Source organism: Mirounga angustirostris, unplaced genomic scaffold (genome assembly GCF_029215605.1).
Source record: "Mirounga angustirostris isolate CCGP_5_RB_7025 unplaced genomic scaffold, mMirAng1.0.hap1 SCAF_4, whole genome shotgun sequence".
Taxonomy (NCBI): domain Eukaryota; kingdom Metazoa; phylum Chordata; class Mammalia; order Carnivora; family Phocidae; genus Mirounga; species Mirounga angustirostris.
In genome coordinates this window covers 122869629-122886572 of record NW_026991712.1, presented here as the reverse complement: position 1 = coordinate 122886572, position 16944 = coordinate 122869629, and the positions used below count along the sequence as shown (strand labels likewise).

The 16944-nt window shown below is 37.4% G+C and overlaps 1 protein-coding gene across 1 annotated transcript in view; it reads right to left on the bottom strand.

The window, feature by feature from the left end:
• LOC135364042 (serine/arginine repetitive matrix protein 3-like) overlaps window positions 1-16944 on the bottom strand; it is a 110763-nt gene that overhangs the window by 20636 nt on the left and 73183 nt on the right. The gene's annotated exons all lie outside the window — the stretch shown is intronic.

Sequence of the window (16944 nt, the reverse complement as noted above, 5' to 3'; positions counted from 1 at the left end):
CCGATCTGTAACAATTGGATGGCAGTAACATTTATACCGGTTAGGCTATTTCTATTTGACATTCATGTAATTATCCGAAGAGGTCATTTTTCATAATTTTGGTGAAACTATATTCAAAAAAGTTTCATTGATAATTAAATCCCGGGAGGAAGAAAGCAGTGGTCACAGCTGAATTGTCTACTTGTCTACCAAATCTAGTATCTTGTGGCTAGCTTCAGCTCGGGCTAGAGGCATCAAGAAAAGGACTGCTTTCTTCAGGAGAGCCTCTAACCCTAAAATGTACTGAGGTGAGATTTTCCAATCAGACCACTGAATCTCTTAGCAGAGATCAACTTCAACCAAATTCCTAACTTCCTTGACAATGCCTCAGGGAAAAATCTTAAATCACAACCCCAGGAATATGTGATACTTTCTTCAGAAAATAGTATAAGAAAATAAGGAATTTGCCAAAGTCCCCAAAACCTGGTACTACTATCAAGTGCTACCTATTTCCTTGGCCACATTTCATGCATTTCAATTCTACAAATATTTAGGGAGCACCTCTTTCTGTCAGAGGATAAGAAGTAAGGAAGATAGACAAGGTAACTGCCTTTGCCGTCTCTCTTCTCTCGGGAGTTGTACAAAGGAACCTAACTCAGTTTCTCTGGGAAATACATGCTATTAGCAGTTATTACCTTGTGGAGAAGCCCACATTACCGAAACTTGAATCTATGGCCTTCCGTAAAGAGAGTTCTCATGGCCTTTCTGGGAGACTAACTCCCTTTCTGACTTTTCTTTGACCCTATTGTGTTAGATAAAGGGAACTGCCTCTTCCTCCAGGGCTGAATGGATACTGTGATGGATCTGTCAAACAGTCTATCAGGCGAGCCCCAAAGCCCATCTATAGAAGAATAGATTGAAGAGGAAGGCTGTCAATATCCTTTTCTGAAGGCCTATATCTGTAAGAATAGTCATTTCTCAAGGAGGCAAGTTGGACACATCCCATGGATGGATATAGGACACTTCACACTATTTGGTCTGACCAAAAGTAAGCAGTCATCTACTTGTCTTCTAAGCTCAGTATATGACATGCTGGTGATAAAGTGTTCACTAATATGACCCTTCCTTCCTTCCTAAAAAGTCTGTTCAAATACCCCACTGCCAAAGATTTCCTACAGATATGAGATATGTGTATGTATAAAGAAAAAAGGGGAGAATAAAAACATTCATACCCACCACCGAGGCTCCCGCTTCACTTTGGGGCCGGTCATAACCCTTTCATCCTACATATAAAAAATATGCAAGGAAGGAAGGAGAAAATCCAGAGTAGTGCAAGAATTCAAGGGTGTCTCCATGATGTGTACATGGTAATTGGGAAACAGCAGTTTTCAATGGCTAACTATAAATTCCAAGTACCCTGAGCTGAAATAACTTTTCCTTGAAGCTCTATCACGGTCAGACACCCATAAATCAGAAAGCAAAACAAAAATAAGCCAAAATAAATTCCCCAAATATATATACATTAAGAAAATTCTATCTGGCTGGGATGAAAATATTATATATATGTATATATATTATATATATATAATATAATATAATATATACATATATATGTATATATGTATATGTGTGTGTATGTGTGTATGTGTGTGTGTATATATATATATATATATATATATATACACACACACACACATACACACACATATATTTGAGATGTGGATATATTGGTATCTACCAAGGAGAGCAAAAAAGTCTTAGAGGATGTTACCTTCAGAAAACGACTTCTAGTGTGGGGTTGTGATGATATATGAAAAGACCTCTATTGGTGGATGATGCAAGTGATTTCATGCAACAATTACAGGGTCAGAAGGAAAGAGAATAAACGTGTAGAGAAGAAAGAAGAGGACTTACTATGGAGATGGAAGGTGTTCAGGAAATCTGAGGAAGCTCTAGGCTGTAATAGTCATGAAGAAAGCTCGTAATCCTGTGTAGAGGCACAACACACCAGGGTGATTCAGAATGGTCTACTGTGCTGATTATTACAGACTGAGAACCATAGATGGGCTGGCAGCAGCTAATGATTCAGCAAGGCTTAGGTCAACAAGAACTGTTTCCACAGATTCATGGGTGCAGAATACATCCTTCAAGGGCATGAGAAGAATGAAGGTGATAATAACTAGAAACAGAAAATGTGTGGAATCTTTATTCAAAAAGTGAAAGGAAAGAAGTGAGGCAAGAAAACTTTTCTAGGAAAGTGGAGAGTTGACCATGCTTGTAGAGGAGAAAAGAGCTGCTGGAGCAGGAACAATTTGGAGTGCAGGAGGAAATGTCTCCTTAATGGGGCAGGAACTGGGGAGAGTCCAGCTTATTATGCTAGCTATAGAGATTTGTTAAAAAAAAAAAATCTTATTCCAAGAAAAAAGAGTAAAAGAAGATGGTGATAGAAAAAATCTGGGGTGAAGATGAGGGAAGTTTCGAGACTATGTGCCAGATGCCTCTGATCCTAGTGAAGACGTTGGTGAGATCATCCTCTGGGAAGGTATGAGAAAGGATGGACATGACAGGGAGATAACAATGACTTTACTTTCTTATTGAAAAAAAAAAAAGGTACAGCAAAATAATTGACAATGAAATTAGCTGAAGAAATGAGGGACAATGGAGAAATGGAAATGGGTTATTGTAAAAGCTTCACTTAGACATGAACTTGCCCCAAGGTAAAGTGAGTAATAGGACTGGACTTGTAATTACCTAACAATCTATAAGTTTACATTCTCCACTATCAGTACACTTAGAGTAGTTGTTTACAGTGTAGCACTCTTATATTCCACATCGAGAGAGGAGCTGTGAGGAAGACATGTGCACATGAAGTAGAAGAGACATTTAATGTACAAAAGAGCTTGGTCTTTGGGAGAAAACCTATCATCTCTCTGGTGCTTCCCTTTCCCTCTGCTCTCCTACATCCTTGCTGGTGACAGTCAATGTATTTATTGAACAAAGGAGAAACCTGTATGCGACTGCCCAAGTTTCCCTTTATCATAGTACTTTCTTCCCACAGAACCCAGATTCCTGTTGGCTCACACCCCCTGGGTTAGACACCACCAGCAGGGCAGCATCTTCTGAAAAACCCGTGTTTAAGACAGTACTCATGTATCACTTAGCAGACAGAAGCCCCAAAAGTCTAACTCTCTGCTTGATATGTCTGGAATGACCATCAGCATTTCAGGACAGGTGCATTCTTAGGCTTAGCTGGCTCTTCCAGTTTTCCTGCCAGAAGACAGGAGCACAGCACATCAGTCATTGAGTGGCTGCCAACGGACACAGGGCATTCCCTGGGAGTGGCAGGCCTGGGTGTGGTATAACAGGGGTACCGAGCATTCTGAGATTCCTGGAGAGATTGGTGGTTGTGGTATGTGCATGTCTGGGCCCCCAAGGACCAGGCGGCACTCAGTAGGCAAAAGAACAATATAAACATTGTCTGAGAATGCTTCCAGCCTGCCACTTGCTGGACTTCTCTCAGTTTCCTTTTTGTTTGGGCCTCTTCCCCTGCCTTCTACTATCCTCTTGCCAAGCTTTCCCAGATCCCAAATCTAAGGGTTCGATTGACCAGGTAAAAGTTCGTGGGGTTTAACAAATAGGGAATGTTGAACTAAACAAAGGAGTGATACTAAACCCAACCCCCAAATCAAAGATTTCGTGAGGTTCTACTTTATGTCAGTCACTACAGGGTATGTGAGATTTGAAGTAGACGTATCAGGCCCTTTACTTATGGAGCTCACTATCAAATCAGTCTAACCTGTTAGACTAGAATACTTAATGATATAAAGGCACCAACAAGAGAGAGATTTCTTCTGTAGGAAAAGAAAAATATTAGCCAAGCAAATGACTAAAGCAAATGCCTTTAGATAAGGAAATGTATATTAACATGAAAAAACTCTGTTTTAAAGAGAGCTTTCTGGGATGCCTGTGTGGCTCAGTCCATTGAGCATCTACGTTCAGTTCAGGTCATGATCCCAGGCTCCCGGGATCAAGTCCCACACCGGGGCTCCTTGCTCAGCAGGGAGCCTGCTTCTCCCTCTGTCTGCCGCTCACCACCTCCCTCTCCCCCCGCTTGTGCTCTCTCTCTCTGACAAATAAATAAATAAAATCTTTAAAAAAATAAAGAGATTTTTCTGGCAGCAACATATAAAGTGGTTTGTATGTAGAAGAGCCTAAAGAACATTTATGAGGCTATTGGGATAGTCTATAGAATGGGTGGAAAATAGGATGTAAATGGCAGCAATATCTCAGAGGAAGTATTGACAAGGTTTTGCAAATTATTGTGGAAATGAACACAAAAGTGGTCATACTGACTTTGAGATTTCAAACATTGGTGATGACATTTAAAAAAAATAGGAAACATGAGGAGGAGATGGAAATGTGAGAAGGAAGACACTAAATTCAATTTGGATAACATGAGTTTTTCGAGGTGCCAGAGCCTGTCTTTGTAGAGAAGTGTACAGGTGGACATCTGTATCCAGAACTCTGAGGAGATGACAGAACTATGGGGGTCACTCGCAATCAAGGCCCAACTAGTAGATGAGATTATTAGGAAAGAGAGAGAACACGCAAGAAGAGGGCTGAGGAACAAATTTTTAGATCACATATATGAACGTGTGAAGAGGAAGGAGACAAAAGCTTCAGTCACAGAGTTAGAAAGAAAACTGGGAGGGGCGCCTGAGTAGCTCAGTTGGTTAAGCATCCGACTCTTGATTTTATCTCAGGTCATGATCTCAGGGTCGTGAGGTCAAGCCCCATGTCGGGCTCTAAGCTGGGCATGGAGCCTGCTTAGGATTCTCTCTCTCCCTCTCCCTCTGCCCCCCCCCCCCACTGAAAAAGAGGAAGGAAGGAAGGAAGGAAGGAAGGAAGGAAGGAAGGAAGGAAGGAAGGAAGGAAGGAAGGAAGGGAGGAGGGAGGGAGGGAGGGAGGGAGGGAGGGAGGGAGGGAGGAAGGGAAAATATCCAAATATCTTCAGTGTATTTGAATATTGAAAGTAAAGCAAAGCATTAAGCTTTCTAGGAGTTTACTCTTACATGAGAGGAAGAAGAGAAGGATAAGAACTACCTCAAAGAGTGAGGCAAGTAACACCAGTTTAACTTGGTTGGCTGCACCATTTTACCCAACCAGAGGCCTGTTGTAATTCTAGTTTCTCTCAAGCTCTTACTTCCTGTTGTTAGGTGAAGGTGGGTGGCAGTTAATGGGGAAAAGCTGATGATGTTCAAAGATGACTAAGGCTGTACAAGACAATCAGGCTCTTCCTACAATTCATGCTTAGGAATTAAAAGAATCCTCCCCCCTCCCCCAACCTTCCAGAAAGTCATCTCTACTCCACCCACTGTCCTTGGCTTATTTTATCTTTTTGAACACAGTTGACCCTTGTAGATGTGGGTACTTGTCTTATGTGGCAAAACCATTTGAAAAGACCTTGATAACAACCATTTCATTTAAAGGTGTGTTCTTCAGCTACTAGTGATTTCTAAAGGCTACAGAATTCTCAGAATAGCTTGGCTATCCAAGTAGCAAACTCAGTGATCAGTCTCCCTACCTGATTATGCTTCCCTTAAGAAATAGGCTAATCTAGAAAATCCTAAGTGAATGTACATCTTTCCTTGGCTTTTGCTTTGTTGTATCCACATGTTGTAGTGCTCAGTGCTCAGACCTATACAAAGCAATCAGATAACGAATAGTGCCATGGGAGTAGAAAATTATTTTTAGGGCACCTGGGTGGCTCAGTCGGTTGGGCGACTGCCTTCCGCGCAGGTCATGATCCTGGAGTCCCAGGATCGAGTCCTGCATCGGGCCCCCTGCTCAGCGAGGAGTCTGCTTCTCCCTCTGACCCTCTCCCCTCTCATGCTCTCTCTCACTCTCTCTTTCTCTCAAATAAATAAATAAAATCCTTTTAAAAAGGAAAAAAAAATATTTCTTGCCCTATTCAAACACTTTTATTATGAGACACCCACAAATCATCTTAACTATATACTGATGCCTGTTTAAGTGTGCAGCTGAGGTGTGGTATCTAGACTGTTTGAAGAGAATATAATTATGTGTTTATTTATGTAATCTCTCTGTTACCAAAGAGTTATGTATGGGAAATATGGATCATTTGTGTGCCATATTATCATAGTGTTCGATTGCACATCATTTGTGTTCTTTTCAAAATACAAGTAGCTATTGATATGTCTAGCCTTTTTCTATATTTTTAGTTGCAAGAAGATCTCTGTCTCACATAATTCTACAGGATTTTTCTTTGTCTATATATATATATATATATATATATATACACACACACACACACATGCGCGTGCACACACACACACACACACTGTCAAGCACTCAGGGAGGCACCTTCATAAACTTGCCCTGCATGGTTGTTGGTTTATCTGTCAAAGAAATCCATTACCAAGAGAATGCCTTGCTTTATATGCTTACTAAATTTTTAAAAAATGTTTTTCATTATATTTATGCAAACGTACCTTGGCCATCTCATAATTTACCAAATGTGAGCATTTGTCAGGGTTATTTCCAATCACTCAGAAAAATGTGTCTTTGTGTATTTTGATTATTTAAAGCAATTTTGTTTCCATTATGCATCTGTGTGGCCAGAACAGCATGACTGTCTTGACTGAGGAAGTGGGAATGCTCTTAATTTTCATATGTGCATCTGCAGAAGTACTTTTGATTGTTTAACCAATGTACAGATAGTGACATGGGCATAAATGCTTTTGCACACATTTATTTTCCTTGGCACTTCAGAAGAGAAGGGTAATGCAAAAGAAAATTGCATATGCTGTTGTTTGCATTAAAAATATATATAACCGATTGTAAGCTGAGGATAGGTTTAATATTTTGAAGCATAAATATTAGGATACACTATATAGAAATCTCTGTCTTGTGATCACATCTTATTTATACATTAGCTAAACATCTGGAATTTTTTTCCCTTTGGGCTTGTGCAAACTTTATACCAAACTCTGAAGTTCTCAGGGATCAAATAATGTCATTCAAATTTGCTTACTTTGCCTTGAAGCAAGTCAGCTTATTTGCTCATTAGATGTGAAAATAGTGGTATTTTCCAATGAGACAGGAAAGGGAAATAGAACCAATTCAAGGCATTAAGGACCACTATCCTGATTATGGTGTCACCATATGACTGTAGAATCAAGTCTTATGTAGTTTTCTGAGATACTATGTCTCATTGAATTTAAAATGCTATCAATAGTAAGATGCACCAATATTTTATATTGTACAAAGAAAATTTAAAACTATGCCAATGAAACTATGATATATCATTGATTGAATAGCCTTATCCCAATTTCAGAAATGTTAAAACAAGGGGGAAAAATACATCTCACAATGAATAAAATAGCATATAAGAAATAATTACAGAGCTTTAGATCTTGAGTGTAGTATATTAACTACATCAGCACAACTGAAAGACGTTCTTTTCTTGGCAAGAGAAGATTTATTATCTCCTTCATTCAGGGGGCCAAAAATATGTACTGTGTATTCCAAACTGTTTCTACTTTTTCTCATTCATAGAGTTATCAAGAAGATACTCTCTCTTTTGAAAGACTTGACTTTTTTTTTTTTCAGGTTTATTGAAGTATCATTGACAAATAAAATTGTAAGCTATTTAAAGTGGACAATGTGATGATTTGTATAGTGAAAGGATTTCTCCCATTGAGTTAATTAACACATCCATCCCCACACATATTTACTTTTTCTTTCCCTTTCCTTTTCTTCTTCTTCTCCCCCTCCTCCCCCTCCTCCTCCTTCTTTTTTTTGGTGAGGACTTTGTCTTGAAGGAAGCAAAATTGTAATACAAAAAGGAAAAAAAAAACCTTATAGTGTCGAATTTTTTAAAAGTTCTGACTTGATTCGTGTGAGACTTTAGTCTGTAAATTAATTTAGATGAGACTCTGTGTCCTCACTCACTCTGTCCCCTCAGGTTTCTGTTTTTTTGTCCATCAAAACTCCCCCTCCATAGCAGTCTAGGACTAATAGGCATTCAAGGTTTTATGACAGGAAACTGAAAAAGAGATGGGTCCTAAATATTCCTTAAAGCACAATGATAAAGCAATATAAAAAACAGTCAACCAAAACTTGTTAAAATCTTCAAAAGGTGTTAAAACTGTTTTATCCCAAACGCGTTTGTTGTAAAATATATAAACAAGTAAATTCTTTGACTTGGCTGTCAAATAATGAACTTTAAGAAAAATAAACTATTTCATTGTCCCTCTCATCACTACTGATATCCAACCTAGAGACAGGCAAATGGTATTGTCCCAGTAGATGTCTGTTGAATAATTTAATTAAATGATAAATTATGACCAAAGAGTCTTTTTCCTTATCTCAGTTTTGGAGAGAGGCATTACGAGGCAAGAAACAAGGGTAGACAAATAATAATAATAATAATAATAAATTGCATTGTAATTGATTCCTTACATATTGCATATCAAGATATTTTCTATTATAGTAAAGATTTTTTTCTGGCATTATATACAATATTCTGTTACTTTATCAACCATCTATCTATTGAATAAATATGTATAAAATACCTAGTGAATAATAGGCATTTTGGATAGAAAGATGAATGGTGTTGTCCTCTGAAGCAGTGATTCTTACAGTTTTTGGTCTCAGCACCCATTTCCATCCTCAAAAATTATTGAGGATCCCCAAAGCTTTATTTGTTGATTATAGCTTTCAATATTTTTCACATTAGAATATCAAAAAAGTTTAATATTTATTCAATTAAAAATAGCAATAATAAACTCATTGCATTTTGGCATAAAAACACATTTTTGGGGCGCCTGGGTGGCTCAGTCAGTTGAGCGTCCAACTCTTGATTTCTGCTCAGGTCATGATCTCAGTGTCTTGAGATCAAGCCCCATCTAGGGCTCCATATTCAGCAGGGAGTCTCCTTGAGATTCTCTCTCCCTCTCCCTCTGCCCCTCCCCCCGCTTGTGTGCTCTCTCTTTCTCGCTCTCTCTCTCTCTCTAAAATAAGTATATCTTTTTTAAACAACCATATTTTTATGAAAATTTTTTGTTTTCAAAAATATAGTCTGAAAATTGACATTTACATTTTTTTGCAAAATCTTTAATATCTGTGTTGAAAGAGGACATCCAAATTCTCACATCTACTTGTATATCAATCTATTGCAATGTATTATTTTGTTTGAAGTATATGAAAAAATTCAGCCTTACAGATATTAGTTGAAATGAGGGGGAATTATTTTAATAGCCTTTTGAGATAAATGCGATATTCTTCGTTGGTACTAAACTAACTATGAAAGCATATTAAAGAACATTTTAAAATCTGTTGCATTAAAACACATTGGTTTAGTGTAGTGTTCTATGATTCATTGTTTGCATATAACACCCAGTGCTCCATTCAATACGTGCCCTCTTTAATACCCATCACCAGGCTAACCCCCAACACTACATCAAAAAATAAATAAATAAATAAATAGGGAAAAAAAACCACATTGGTTTATCTTACATTTTTTTTTTTAAGTAATCTCTGTGACTAATGTGGGGCTCAAACTCACAACCTCAAGATCAAGAGTCACATGCTCTGCCAACTGAGCCAGCCAGGCGCTCTGGTTTATCTCACATTTTGCATAGATCTTTTACCCATGCATTACTTGCATGATTTTATAACATGATGGAAAATACTGTTTCACTGAATTATGCAGATTTCCCAAAAGTTGACATAAGTCATAAAACTTTTTTTTTTTAATCACCACTGTTAATATCACCACCAAGCTTACCAGAAAAGTCCGTAAGTATTGGGAAATTGTCAAGTTCACAGTAGCAGAGACAAATTGTTCTTTAGATTATAGTTTTAGCAGGAATGTTTGAATTTTATCATTGGCAATAAATACCATCGGTTGTTTTCCTTGAATTAACTTACTTGCTTTCATTCATCTTTTGAAAAATATCTGTGAAGTACCCAACTCTGAATAACCATGTTTTGTCTGTCAGTTACTTTTTAAAGTAAAAATGGTATGCCATGAAAAGAGAAGCTATTTCAGCTTGCAACCCAAATATTTATCTCACAAGTGCTTGACAATCACCATCCTTCAGTTACAGTGTGAGTGCTTTTTATATACATCCCATTTTGGCACACAGAATATTAAAGATGTGTATTCAGGAATTTGGACTTTATAAAATGAATGTTAATTTTCATTGTTTTTAAAAGGGCATTGTTAACTGAAATTGGTATGTTATTTTTTGTTCTTTGTTTAGTATTATTTTGCTTTTGTGTTATTGCAAGTGTTAGGTGATTAATATAATGACTACAATACTACAGTTTGATGTACAAATTATACACAAACTAGTTTGGTGCCACTTAATTAAAAATGTTAGCAGTTTTATACACCAATGCTTTTCCATCCTCAGTACATATGTCAATAGAGTGAAATAGACAACTAATGTCTTAGTATTATTTTGAAAGTAGATTTGGCTTTGCAGATCCCCCTGAAAGGGTCTCAGGAAACTTGAGGAGTCTGCTGATTTCACTTTGTGAACAGTTACTCTAGAGATTGAAAGGTTAAGGGAGCACATAGATAAATGAACATTAATGTTCTGTGGTTTGTAATAAGTACAGTGATAGAGGAAATCACGGAGTCTTTGAGGAACATTTCCCAAAAGAGAGAGAATGTGTCTGACTGGGATCCTGAAGGACAACTAGGTGTCAGCCAGGTAAAGGATGGAGTCTGGGTGATTGAATCCTGTGCCTCACAATGTTGTTTCTGTTTTCATTTTACTAATGCTCTTTGTAAAGTCTAAAGAGATCTCAGCCATATGGTTCCTATATGGCAACTGGATTCCAAAAAACATGCATGCCTAGTCAAGTAAGGTCATTAATAAGCTATTACCACTCAAAGCTGAGTTACTATGGGAATTTGAAAGAGAGAACCTGGATAGTTGCATGAGGCTCCATGTTGTGTTGCACAGACATTTTTATGTGTTAAGCCAGATGTCATCTATTTTATGGGCTTTTGGGCTCTGTGTCTCCACAGAAATAAATCCAAACTGGTCCTCATCAATGTGACCTGGTTAGGTATCATGAACCATTTTAACTAACACAAAAAAGAGTGTAAAATAACTGACATGGATTGAATTCCTAATATGTGAGTTAGTGGGCTTACCGACATGATCACATTTCATGATCAAACAATTTGATAGGTATTTATAGTATCCCCATTTTTAAGACCAGGAGACTGAGGTTCAGAGAAATTCAGTAGTGTGCCAAAGGCCATGAAGTGGGTAAAAATGCAGAACTGGCTTCTAACCCAACGAGGGGGTCTCTGTTCTTTCTCAAACTGGGGTAGAGGTAACCCGGAAGCAGGCAGAAGGGTATCAACAGACAGTGTCAGGAGCACATACTACCCATCTCACCGGAGCACAGATTTGCCTTGGGCAAATTTTTAAAACATATTAAAATTCAAGACAAAAACAGGTATGTAATGAAATAAAATGGAAACCACTTGAATTTTGAAGAATCAGATGGAGACTTCTAAGAAATTTTCTCTCAGGAGGGGAGAATCAGGCATTTTCCCAGATGGTCCAAAAAAGTCAGAGATCATACTCCTCTGCCTTGAGGGCACTTCTGAGATGCACTCTGAGACACTCATGCCCTATATCAAAATGAACCAATGTGTTGCCCCAGGAGCTAGACCAAATGCTGCCCACGTAGTGTTCAACACAGCCTCAGTCTAAAGTGCTAGGAAAGTGCTCCTAATTCCTGGTTGTTATGGGTACAAGGCAAATTTCTAACCATCTTCCACACATGTGACATGAGTACTAGAAAAGGTGATATTAGAAGGAGAGAAGAAATTAGCTCTAATATTTACAAACAGCCTCTAATGGCAGACGATAATGATGATCATGAGAATGAGTGTGACGAAAACTGTATTTTTGTGTATTTACCATGTGCCAAGCACTATGCATAAATTCATCATCTTAAGTTAACGGCACAACAATCTTATAAGGTGATCTTATTATCCCCATTTGTGTATGTACCCAGACATAATACTATTGCATTCATGTTATCCCAATAAGTCTATGAGCTATTATTATCCATATGCTGTTGATGACAAAATTGGTCTCAGAGTAGGTAAGTAATTGCCCGAGTATACACAGTAAGTAAATGATGGAAATATGCACAGACCCCCATGGGCTTGTCTCAAAAACCTCAGATCTTTTCATGCCATGCTGCCTTGATATTAGGTAGGCATAACTATATAATTTTGATCTAAACTTGGATGCCTCTGAGAGTAAAAGGGATGCTATTAATAATTGTGCCAGAGCAAGAGACATAAACTGGGATTGCCCAGATGAGGGATAAATGGTTACCTTATTATTAGGCAAACATAGGGGCTATATGATATCAAACTTCTTAAAAATAAATGCATTTTGATATTTCTTTGTTTTATAATATTTACTAATCATTTTACCTTAAGCAAAGTTTTGTAACTTAGGGTCAAACACTTTTGTGTATGCTATAATTTAGAGCTGAGAAATAATTTTTACCTAGCAATTTAAAAAAGGACAGTAGAGTAAAAAAATATGCATATATTTTTTAAAGATTTTGTTTATTTTTATTTATTTGACAGAGAGAGAGAAACAGCATGAGAGGGGATAGGGTCAGAGGGAGAAGCAGGCTCCCCGCTGAGCCGGGAGCCCGATGTGGGACTCGATCCCAGGACTCCAGGATCATGACCTGAGCCGAAGGCAGTCGCTTAACCAACTGAGCCACCCAGGCGCCCCTATGCATAATTTTTTATACATTTTTATACACAATGAAACAGAAGTCAGGCATAAAACTCTAAAGGGGATAAAGGAGATTTAGAAAACTCTAATTCAGTATTAGAGTTTAATGAATGTGGCACTTGCTGTGTTCTGCAATGTTATAACTTACTGATTGAGGGAGAAAATTCTGGGAAGTATGTTGCATACTTGAGTATTTTCCTATTTCAGAAATAATCCTGTAACAATAACTTGAGATGGTTTTATATAATTGTGGCAGGTAGCTACTCCACCTTGATCCAAATACAGGTTTGGACATGTTTTTTTTTCTTTTATAGTTGCTTCTACTCCAGTGTATCATAGGTACAAGTCTTAATTTCTTTCCAGTAAAAGAAGAATAGCATATAATTTCTTTTGTTTCTTTTTCCTTGATGCAAGAGTTCTCTCCTCCCAGTTTTTAACCTGCTTTGTTCAGTTTCTTTTTTCTGCTTTCATTTTTTTCCTCCTCAGTAGATTTACATAAAGCTAAATGACTTAAGCTGTTTATAATATTATTTTTGGATTTTACTGCTTCTTGCTTTGACTGTTCCTGATCATATCCAGATTTGTTTTCTAGAAGAAGCTAATTTAGTAAGATCTTTTGTTTTGGGGGGGTTTGTTTTTTTTATTGTAAAATAAGTACTATAAACTTTCAACCAAACAGGCCACTCAAAAATACAGATTCATTCACAAACAGATGAATTTTTCTTTTTTCTTTTTTTAATTCTGAAGAGACATACGTATATTCTTGAGTGATACAATATGTACCAGCTTTGAACAAACATTTTATGCAGACTTTAGGTCTAAACAAGAGAAAGAGCAACAGCTCAAAGAGTGTATTTTACCACTGTGAGATTTTGCTCTCTCTGTGTGTGTATCTTGTAAATTTTTGTGCTTAGAGTAGCCTTTCAATCTTTTTAAATCATCCTTATGAATCTTTGCAGTTGGCTGGACATAAGAAAAGAAGGCTTTTCTCTTGAATGAATACAAGAATTATTATGTTAAGCATTGAGTAAGAGTGTGCTGAGTACTTAATGCAACTTGACATGCATGGTACTCCCCACAAGCTTACCTTCAAAAGGATGAGACAGAGATAAATACAGATCTGCATACATGTCAAATTGCCAAGTGCTGGGGAAAATCTCTCTTATCCCCCCTGCTTTCTCTTTCATTGTTTCTTCATGAAACCAGGGGCACATAACATAATGAGGAACAGAAGTCAAAGGAAGCAGAGTTCTTATGTCCAGTGTACACATTAGTAGAACCTGGTATTATAATTAAGAGCTGAGGTTTTGAGGCCAACTAGGTCAAGGTAGGCAAGGCATCCTGTACCCACAGACACCAGTAAGCTTGGCAATTCTAGAGTTAGGGATGGTTTGTTTCTTCCCTTCACTTATGACAACCGCTGCCAGACATCCCAAGCTCCACCATATCACAATTGTTCAAAGTACTGAAATATATAATATCATTTCACATAAAAATGGGACAAGAGTGGACAGAAGGAAGATGCAAGTGATAAGGGAAGAAAGAAAGAAAGGCAGTTATGCTATTGTATCTTTTCTTTTAAGATTTTATTTATTTATTTGAGAGAGAGAGAGATGACGAGCAGGAGAGAGGAGTAGATGGAGAAGCAGATTCCCCGCTGAGCAGGGAGCCCGATGCGGGACTCGATCCCAGGACCCTGGGATCATGACCTGAGCTGAAGGCAGATGCTTAACCTCCTGAGCCACCCAGGCGCCAATGCTATTGTATCTTATGCTAATGATCTTCACTTTTTGTCTCTAACAGAGTTTGTCAGATCCTAAAAGTTTATCTCTAGCCTAAAAGAATGTAGCTTGGAAGAATTAATATTCCTGGATATGGAAAGCACAAGGTCATGGAGACAGAAAGATCTATGTTGGATCAGTTCTGCTATAGACTTTTTGTAATCTTAAACAAGTTCTTTAAATTGTTTGAGCTCCATTTCATTATCTGTAAAATGGTTACAATACTTACTCCACAGTGTTGTGTGAGTCCTGAATGAGTTTCTATACCCAAAGCATCTAGCATAGGGCCTGATACGAGTGTGCACACATTCATTGGCTATTTTTTATTGTTGTTAAAAATATAATTATATTCCCAGAAATTACATTTTGTTACTGTCAGAATCATATAGACCAATAACAAACAGAGGAATCTCTATTTTCTCTTCCACATATGGTCAGCATTTTTAAAGAAAAATCTCTTAGAGGGAAATAAGAGCAGAACCAACTGTAATTGGCCAGGGTCATACAAAGAGCTGTATGCTCCCACCAACAACAACAAAATCATAATCTAAGACCTAAATTAAACCAGGTTAAAAACTATCAAAAGCAGCATAAAAGAATAAAACCACAAAAACCAATGTATATCCCAAAAAGTATGTATAAAGGGCAAATTACTTACTTGGTGGTGGTGGTGGTGGTGATTGTGTTGGGGAGAATTGAAGGGAAAGACAGTATTTAAAGTGGTTAAGAATGTTTAAAATCCAACTCCACTACATAGCATTTGATCTTCAGAAAAATAGAGTGCTATATGGTTTTAATCCTCAATCTTCTCATCTGTAAAATAGGGACAATAATAGACCTACTTTATAGGATTGTGCAAGGCTTATATGGGATAATGCATGTAAAGCAATCACTATAAGCCTAAGTAAGCACTCAATATTGCTATCTGTGCCTGTGGGCCTTTTGCCTCTGTTTAGCAAGGTCACGTTGCCATTTTCTCATCTGGCTGTTTCTCTAAGTCATCAGGACTTCCCAAAGCATAGTCCTGGACTGTTTACTTCCAGAACCCTTTGTGCATTTGAGAGCTCCATGAGAGTGAAGCATTTTAAAATGTAAATCATGAGCCAGTCATATATGATTCCCTGCATAGACCCACAGGAACCTGAGGCTGGGCTTCTCTTTGGAGAAAGGCATTGCATGGTTCCCAAAAGGCTAACTACAAGCCAAAGGTCGTGCATCATGTTTTGACATTTCACCATCAAAAATCATCTATCAGTGAGACTCAGTTCATATGCCTAATCTTGTTTGATTTGGCAATGAGGTGAAATGTCAATAGGCTTCCTATTTTGACTGACATTGTTGAATATACCAAAGGGAATATTGCATGTGTGTTAATCATCCCAGAATAAAGATGAGTATACTTCCCTGAAAAGTTCAGCTACACTAATGGGATAGTGGATCACCAGAATACTTTATATTTGAAATGGGTACTTTGTTCACATTCTTGCTTCACTTGGAAAATTGTGTCATTGTTGCCAAAGTCTTGAGTTTCCTTTACCCCATGCCTGGATTCTCCATTGACACTAATGGGAATTTCACCTTCAAGCACAGACAGTATATGGAACTAAAATGACAATAGCAGAAGGTAAAGAATACATTTTATACATTGTGCTACATAATATTTTTCTTGACGGTTTCTGTTATAGTCATTGACTATTGCTAAAAAAAGATCCATTTGGAAATCTGAAAACATATTGTCTCTAGGGGCTAATCTTTTGAAAACACACTTTTACCCATACATGTCATCACAAATTATATAAAAGAATAATTATAAATCAATCTACATAATTTTAATTTTGTGGTTAGTTAATTACAAAAGCATATCCCTCTGGCACTGCCATTAGTCTATAAGGTATGTGTGATTTTTTTTTTTTTCAATTTAAAAGAACGACATTTTGGAGAAAAAAATTGTCCATATTTTCTTAAGGAAACATAATGCAAAATTTGCCACTTGCTGAAATTTAAAGTACGATGAACTCTTTGTAGTTCATGTTCACACATGAGCAATAACCTGTAGAGCTATGAGCTGTTAGAATGTAGCATTAAAAAAGAAAACCTATATGAAAAGAGAAATATAAAGCCCATTTTTATGAGTGACCAAATGTCAAAAATGTATTAAAGCAGTTTACAGGCTATCCTGTTCATTATTTTGCTGACTTAGAAAACTTGAAGTGTTTTGTATCCATTTCATTATCTGCAAAAGTATGAACTGTAATGGAATTTACATAAAAATCCTGCTAGAGAGTGGGGACTTTACTGCATAGTCAGCTTTGCCTCCTAATCCAATCTTCCCCAATGCAGTTGGTAAGGCAGTTGCCAAACTCAAA